Here is an 8,995-nt window from a genome sequence, read left to right as displayed (position 1 = left end):
TGTCCAGGACCCCTGGGTGCAGAACCTGCCCAGCACTCCTCCCCAGCCTGACAGGCTGGTGTCCGTGGTTACCACCATCTAATACAATGGAAGGAACGCCTTGCCCTGGCGTAGTGCCAACGAGTGGAGCCACCATAGTAGAGCAGTCTGTGTTGTGACTCAACCGAATCAAAGCGTCCAAGGACTTTGGATCTTTGTTCCATTTGACAATTATTTCCCCTTGTAAGGGTCTCGTGTAGAACTGACAAACGGAACTGCCTCGAAGGTGGACACCATCAGACCCAAGGCCAGCATGCAAGTCCGCAGAGAGGACAGATTGTTTGCCACCAGCAAAAGGATCGCCCCCTGCAACTTATGAAGCTTGTCCGGAGGAAAGAAAGACCCTCAACAAAGCTGAATCCAGAGTCAGGCCCAGATAACCCAGTACTGAAATCCCCCGTTGGCGCAGTAATGCCAACACCGGAGCCAGCACCTTGGTGAAGACCCTGGGGGCGGAGACGAGACCAAAGGGTAACGCTACAAATTGATAATGCTCCTCTCCTACAGCGAAGCGAAAAAAAACGCTGGTGTCCAGCGTGAATAGGGACGTGTAGATATGCATCTGATATCTATAGAGGCCAAAAGGTCTCCTTGGTGTACAGATGCCACTACCGTTTAAATGGATGCCATTGTTATTCTATTCGAAACTTCTGTACCCGCACAAAGCGGTTCAGAGCCTTGAGGTCCAGAATTGGACGTACTTTGCCTTCTTTTCTGGGCACAGTAAACAGGTTTGAATAAAACCCCTGAAAGCATTCCCAAGAGGGAACAGTCACAACCGCCCCTTGCGACAGCAGGTCTTGTATCGTCTCTCGTAGGTCCCTTAACCGGTCTGGAGATAGGCGTCGATTGGACGGGAAGAACCTGTCCGACGGTTGAGACTGGAATTAGATCTTGCAACGCAAATGGATCAGTTTGTGGACCCATTTGTCCTGAATCAAGGAAGTCCATGGTTTCGGAAAGAATGGAAGACGCCCCCCACCCCAGAAACAGGTGAGGGCATCCCTTCATGCAGACGAGGATCTGACTGGCCTGTTTTTGGCTTACCCGACCATGTCTTCTTGAAGAACGGAATGGCTTTGCTCCTTTTTACTGCAACCCGGATGTAGGAAAAGGCCGCCTATGAGCAGTGAAAGAGGGCCCCCGTTTGGTACGTGGTGCCTTGCTCTTGGATGATTGTGGAAGAAGAGTACTCTTCCCAACCGTAAGGCCTTCGATCAGCTCATCCAAGGAGGATCCAAATAACCTGTCCCCCCATAAAGGGAAGGTCAGAAAAAGCCTTTTTGGAGGCCTGTTCAGCAGACCAGCTCTTTAACCACACCATGTGTCTAATAGCAATCTGTACGGTCCGCCTAGTGGAAACCGCATCCGCAAATGGGTAACACAGTTTAAAGTGCTTGGGCACCACTAACATTTGTTTAAGGCAACCCCACTGTTCATTGACAATATTGTCAAAAAGTTTCGGACAGGGAAACACCTTGCCCAACTTCTGGGATTTGCAGATGCCAAAAGACACTTGCGCCCTCGACACTGTAGACTCTTCCGCCATTTTTGTTTACCGCACTGACACTAAGTGCTTCCACCAGCATGCTTTCCTGCGTGGCGGCTGACGGGGACATATCCTCTTCACCATCAGAATGCGATGACACAGAGCTACCAAGGCGGGGTGCGTCCGCGGCAGCCATATCGGCCTCAGAATCTGAGGATACCACAGAGAAAGGTGAAGGGTGAAGGCAAATGACGCTTTCGGCTAGCTGCACTTTTTAAAACGAAAACCACTTTTGACACCAGGCTTTCCAAAACTGCTGTGAAAGCACAGGGGCTGTGACCCAGAGGGTCCCCCAGCCACACTGAAGGGGTCTGTAGGTGAAATTTTGTCCTGGGACTCCATTAGCACTGAACATAAAAAAATGCAGTGTCACTTTAAAAAAGTTGCAAAAACGCGATCCGTACCACTGCACCAGCGGTACTACAAGTCCCAGTCTAACACAGCCAGCAGTAGTGTGAGCGAGGGATACCTACAGGGACCCCAAAAACATTACCACAAAACCAGTCTGGAGGCTTCAGGAACGTTTTGTGCAGAAAATAGAATGATGTGGCACAGGAAATAAAGCACCTGGGTCATGCCTAGAGCTTTTAGTGTCTCCCCTTGCTGTCAAGCGATGATGGACTTCAAGAAAATGGCCGCCCCATGCATTCCTATGGGGAACTATCAAATCATAGCCGCCCACACACTAAATGAGAAACTTTTTTACATTAATGCAGAGCAAAAAGTCACCACAAAATGGCGACCCCCCCCCCCCCCCCCACGGCACGCCAAGCAGTCTCCGGGACCCCCAGGGGGGTCATCATACAATAGGCATCGGAGGGTCCCCCGGGAGAACCCACCAGGACAGACGTGTCCCCTCGCTGCAGCAATATTACTGCCCCCCATGAGGTAGGGACCTGCTACTGGGGGGGGGAATGGAACAGCTAAGGAGGGTCTGGTATGCCCAAGATACCATAGGTGCTGACAACCAGGGGGGGGGGGGGGGGGGACTCTGCGACTCAGGGCATCCCAGGTCGTTTGAATCCCAGCGAGACGGTCCACTCGCAGGCTCATCCCTGTCCATCGGGGCTCTGTCGTGGCGAGGCCTAGTGCTGGACTATAACCTGCTCACGCTCGCTGGCCAGACTGGGAGACCTTAAGGATCTAGACTATCCAGTCTGAAACCCAGCCGGCTGTTGCTTATATTTCTCCAGGAACTCTAACTAAAAGAAATATATCACAAAAAAAGTTCCCAAAAATAAACCGCTAAGACCGAAGTCCCAGCAGGGTACTAGGTCCTACTCCTATACTAGGTAGAAATAAAATAAGGGCTATAGCAGAGTGTGAGGGTGTATGATTGCAGGGACTGCCCCATAGGTGTGGTAAATATTTGTCCTGCCTAGTGTCATACTCCTGTAGGAGGCAGCATAACAATTGTCAAGAAGATATGGAGCTGCTTCTGTCAATGAACGATAGAGAAAAATACATATTCCTATCAGATACACAGCCACCAGCTTGTTGGTTGAGCTGCAAGCATTTCACCTGGTCCCCTGATCATGTCACTTCCGGTTTCCGTGCAGTCTTGCTCCAATGCGTTTTGTCTTATGCACTGTGGTAGAAATACCCACAAAGGAACCTGATATTCCAGAGATAGAAATACACTCTGGATCTCAAGTCAAAGTGTCTGCTTTGGTAATCTGATGTGCAGCATCATTATCAATGAGGCATTTTTTGGCACACTACAGCAGTAGCAAAGTGGAGGTCATTTTTAGAGCAGAACAGAAAAGACATTAAAAAGGTATCTAAACAAATACATTTTCTAGCAGCATAGAAAAGAATGTGAAAAATGCACTTCTGCACCATTTACATAACAATGTAGATTGGCTTAAGATGCTTTACTTACAAGTTTGCTTTCTTAATGGAAAATCAGGATAATCTTTACAGAACCTGAAAAAAGCCAAAACAAGAACAAAAGTTAATTTTAGCAATTTTTTTTTTTTTTTTTTAACACTAGAGACTGTGGTGGATAAGCTTCAGGCATGCAGCACTGTGCATCATTTATCCTTCCTATTGCCAGGAATGGGCACTTTAAGACTTTATACTGCCAGAGGGGTTACATTGGTTTCTCAATCATGTGACTGCTGATTGGCAGCCTTAGATAGCATGTGATCAAGAGTCTGTTCTACCAGCTCCAGATCCTTACTGTGTAACTGGAATCGGTCATTGACAGTGTTGGGGTGGGGGTTCACGATTGTATAAACAGTAAGCACAAAACTGCTATGCTGGCCATATGCGGCACCATGGCATAAGACCCACTCATGACACCCCTTATGAGTATAGATGGCGTTAAGAGGTTGAGGTTGTGGAACTTCTTCTCCATGGCTTTTTTGTTTTTCTGATAGCACCCAGACAGTGAGAGAAGTGTGTGTGTGTGTCCATGTGTAAGAAAACCGATGAGAACCCCTTGTAATAAACTGGTTTTCTGCTGTAATTTGTCAAAAAAATGTGATTCTCATGGAAGTTAAAGCAATAGACAAACACAATGTGCTTAAGTTAATAACACAAAACCATTCCAATTTCTTCATTGACCACATCCATTAAACATTCACAGCACTGGAAGAAAAAAGTAAGCAAACCCATAGACAATTTGGTTTTTGAAAAAAAAAAAAAAAAAAAAAGCAGCTAACTGGAGTTATGAAGACGAGTAATGAAATGAGTCGCAGGTGTGATTTTAAGGTACTTTCATTGATAAAAAGCAGTAAAACATTTTAAGATTGCTGTTCATAAGAATCATCCACTGATGTGAACCACACCTCGCAAAAAGGAGCTCTGAAGACATCCGATCAAAAGTATTGATCGGCATAAGGCTGGGAAGGGACACAAAGCAATCTAAGTGTTTAGGCATCCATTAGTCAACAGTTAGACAAATAGTCAAATGGAGACAGTTTAGTCCTGTGTCTAATCTTCCTAGATGTGAACACCCAGCCAAGATGGCTCCCAAGGCGCAACACAGAAACTTCAATGAGGTGAAGAACAACCCACGAGTAACAGTTAAAAGCTTACAGACATCACTGGAACTGGCAAACATCCCTGTTCATGAGTCTAACCTAAGAAAATCTTTGAACAAGCACGGTACTTATGGCAGAACACCATGGATCATCTTTTGCACACTGTACTAGATCACTCCATATTGTGGGTGCTAGGACAACCAACATTCAACATAATCAGAGAAGCTCCATGAAGACATGCCTTGATGAAAGGGTCCTGTGTGGCCCTGAAATATCTACCGTCTACAGTACTAAAAGTGAGGCAAAAAATGGAAACTGATTTGTGAAAACAGGAGGGAAATACCTTCCAGTGGGGGCACTTCTGCTGGTGACAACGGTCTTAAGGAGGGGTTTCTGTTTGGTCTACAGTGGGAGTCACCAACCCGTCGATTATAAAATTTACCGGTTAATCACAGGCAGGTGAAAGGTAGATCACGATCTTGCCCCTGCCTTGCCGACCCTCAACTAGCGCAGCTGCCCAGGAAAGCAGTGAGCTATCAAGAAGCGGTCAAAGATAATCTTAACCAGCAAAGGCATTCTTCTGCCCCACAGCACGCCCATGCTTAAGTACAATTATGCAGTGAGGGAATGCCTCTGCAGGCTATGACCGCCTTCAGATGGGATAGCTTGGGTGGGTTTGAGCTCTTCCCCAGAGTGTACTGTACTGATCCTCCTTTACAGTCTATCCAAAGCGATTGTAGAGGGCATCGTATGTGATCGACGAGAAAGGAGGGCTAGCTTGGATCAGCACTAGAACAGGTAGATCTGTCACAACAGTTTTCTTGTGCTGCACTGCATCAGGAAACCACTTCTGTGCCCTCCTGAGCCCCAAGGGGTGTACCTACCTACAGCACCAGAGGTTTTGCCTTCACAGTTTACTCCTGCATTAAACTTGAGGGCGGGTGACCAATTATTATCCAAACATAATACAATTGTGAATAACCAATTTTTTAATGCAGCTCATTAAAACACATGGTAGTGCATTAAACCGCTCTGCTAAGCCTGTCCATTAGCGTTCAATTCACCACAGTGGCATTGCAATGCTGTGGGGCAAACTGATGCCATTGCAAACAAGATATTTTCTATTGTCTATGTATCAGGGCTGTTCAGGAAATAGTGGACGGCATAGACCCAATCCATCTGGTGTAAACAAGTCCTTAAACACACAAAACATACTGCACTACAATACATAGTCCGACATGACTACGAAGAAGAATTTTGATGTACCTGTAAATTCCATATCTTGGAGTAAAGCACAGGACACAGGCAAAGCATTTCTAGACCTAACAAAAAAAAGAGTTACAAGGCCAAACTTCCAAGTGCCGCTGCAAAAATATTGCAGCTGAATCTGCAGAAGGAGGCCAGCCTGGTAATACCTTAAAAAAAAGTATGAACAGAGGAACAGGTGGCAGCATTAAAAAGCTTGGCCACAGAGGCCTAGTGCCAGAAAAACCAGGAAACTCCAACCTATCTGGTGGAATAAGCATGCAACAGTGCAGGAGATTTGTCCTTTAGAGAGTATAAGCTCTGGCTCTCGGTGTTCTTATCCATCAAGGGATTCTTATCCCCTAAAAGGGAAAGTGCCGCTCTTCCTCCTGCTCCCCTGCCATATTTCAAACTTTTTTGGGGGTACCCAGTTTAATAGGCTCTCCAGCCCACAGTTTTCTGGGACATGTCACAGGTCTCAGAAGACTGCGGGACTATTCACAAAGCGCAGCAGACTGCCCACAGTTAAGATGCTGGTGCCAGGGCCCGAAAACCAGTGAAGTAATCAGTTCAGGTGAGGGCAGTGCTGGATCCCTGGACAGGTGAGCATCTGTTTATAAGAAGTCTGCAGCTACAGTCTAAGGCCAGACTAAAGCTCCTCTTTAAAGGCCAGGTTCTGGTCAAGACCTGATTGTGTGGAAAGCCAAAATGCAAGAAATCCCAAAGGTAGTCTTTGGGATTGTGACAACCGTGTTCCCACCAGGTATAGAAGCTTTGCTTGCTTTTAGCAAGGTAGGAATAACAGATAAGGAATAACCCTTTTCTTCTAATAAGACCTTGGCTTCGACAGCCATGCCGTTAAAACCAAAGACTAAAAAGCAGGATTAAATGGGAGCTCCGAGAAAGGAGGTGTGGTCTGTTGTCTCCTAAAAGTAGGTAGAGTATGTAGATGTATGTAGTAGGGCATGTGTGTAGCAGGTCCCTCCCACTCTTAGGAGTGGTGCCTCTTTATTGAGAAGAGATTTTCGGTAAAACTTGCTGGACTTCACTGTCAAGTCTTCTGCTGAAAAGAAAGGCTGAACTTAGGTTTAAAAGTTAAAGCCTTAGTAGAGTGATTGGGTTCGTTTTACAGAAGTAGAAGCTCCTGAGGAGGGGGGTTGTAGATTCTTCCACTGTGTCTATTAAAACATTCCGTCCAGTGACGTTTTTTTATGAGTTGGTCAAGTGCCTCCACAGACATTTAGCTTGACAAGGCATACATTTGAGGCATCTTTTACAGAAGGGCTTTAGCCTTCCAGGTTTTTTGCCAAAATATTCTGAGAATAATATTGGATATAAGGGAAATTTTTCTCGCAACCTGTTCTAGTTCTTCCACAAAAAAAAAAAAATCAGAGCAGGAGGCAAATCGTATCGCACAAATACAGTGCCATGTTGGTTGTTCATTGTCCTAATCCAACATCTTTAATTAGTACAGTGAGATTTTTAAGAATTAGACGGCAGGATAAACATCAAAAATAGACTACTTAGTGAAATCTTCATCCACTTGATAGAAATTGGTAAAGATTTTGGGTAAAGTGATAATCTTTTCCGGAGCGATCTAATCGTCACAGATTACACAATCTATTGGTTAATGAACAACAAATGTCTTTAAAGATTTTGCAGGTTCTTTGTACCTAAAGGGGCATGGTGAGATGGAGGAGACTTAAAATGAACACCAAGTTTTATTGGGAATGGTAACAGTGTGCTTTTTCTACATTACAAACATGTTGCATCAAGCTCCATCTTCAATCGTGCAGCTGTCTGAGGAAGAAAAACCTACAGATTCCTCCAGATCCTTTTCATTCCCTCCTGCATGTGCCTTGTCTAGGGCAAGTGTATCAGGAGGATCTGCCACAGGTAGAGATGTGGGAGTTGAAGTAGAGAGCTGGCATTTTTAATGGCTGTATTGTCAGACAGCAACTGTCAGTCAGCACTGGGCTGTGGAGGGGCAGAGAGCGGCCGGGCTCAGGCTCTCAGCAGCTCACTGAGAGGCTGAGCTGGGTGTTTCTCCAGGCACCTGGCAGATCCCAACTCTGTCGTCACGATGACCGACATCTGTGACGTTAGAGAGCAGACTTCAGCACGCTCTCTGCCGAAAACGGGTCACAGGAGTATAGAACAAACTGCACTCCTGTGATCCTTAGGAGATGTACAGCCAAACAATCTTTGGCTGTACATCTCCTTTAAAGCAGGTCTTTGTCCAAGGAACTGTGACATGGATGCAGAGAATTCTGCTTTCGTCAAGTAGACCACTTGTTGCATGCCTGAAATAGAGCTAGCACAAAATGCATAGACTGGTGCACTCGGCAGAGCGACTGTTCATCTATATTTTTGCCATGGCTCCCTTTCTCCTGATCTCTGCTATAACTACAGGTGAGAATATTCTCATGCAGGGTACTCACGGAGTCAAATGTAGTATATAGGGTAAGCGTGTCCACAAGGAGAACCCTGCAACCCAGATGTAATGAATTCTCACGGCGAATGAGTAGAAGAAAGAGCGCGAGTACCTTATAAGTGCTCTAGGAAGAAGTGGCTGTAATATGTACGATGTTTGATGTAATACCTGGTCATGCACTTGAGACTCCGCTCCGAGTGGTCTTGTCACACTGAAGTGAATACTAGGGATGCACCGAAATGAAAATTCTGGGCCGAAACCGAAAATGCAGGATGCCCTTGGCCGAAAACCGAAAATGACTTTTTTCCCCCAAATGATTTTAATATAGATAGAACAGGGGCATACACCAAAAACAGGCAGCGACGTACACCTGTCGCTGACACCCTGTCACAGTATATGTACTGTGACGGGTTGGCAAGTGGTTAATTTAATTACCAATGGTATTAGTATTATGCCGCATGAGGGGGTTAATGTATTGCCACTGCTGGTCACTGATGCATTAGTGACCGACCAGTGCCAGTTAATTAATCCCTTTGTGCTGCATTAGTGCAACCAGTATCAGTGTTGGTTGCGCCGATACCGGTTGCACTAATGCAGCACAAAGGGGTTAATTAACTGCCACTGGTCGGTCACTAATGCATCAGTGACCAGCAGTGGCAATACCTTAACCCCCTCATGCTGCATAATACTAATACCATTGGTAAGCTCGCCTCAGCGCCCCCCCCCCTGCCTCAGCATCCC

The 8,995-nt window shown here is 46.0% G+C and overlaps 1 long non-coding RNA gene across 1 annotated transcript in view; it reads right to left on the bottom strand.

Moving 5' to 3' along the window:
- Positions 1-3,487: 3,487 nt before the first annotated feature.
- Positions 3,488-8,995, bottom strand: part of LOC309561934 — a 51,811-nt gene continuing 46,303 nt past the window's right edge. Inside the window, exon 3 of the long non-coding RNA XR_014225606.1 lies at positions 3,488-3,514. This is a non-coding gene — a long non-coding RNA (uncharacterized lncRNA). The remainder of the gene's footprint in view (positions 3,515-8,995) is intronic.

This window comes from Pelophylax lessonae (genome assembly GCF_965119305.1).
Source record: "Pelophylax lessonae genome assembly, chromosome: 8".
Taxonomy (NCBI): domain Eukaryota; kingdom Metazoa; phylum Chordata; class Amphibia; order Anura; family Ranidae; genus Pelophylax; species Pelophylax lessonae.
This window is presented reverse-complemented; position numbering and strand designations above follow the sequence as displayed.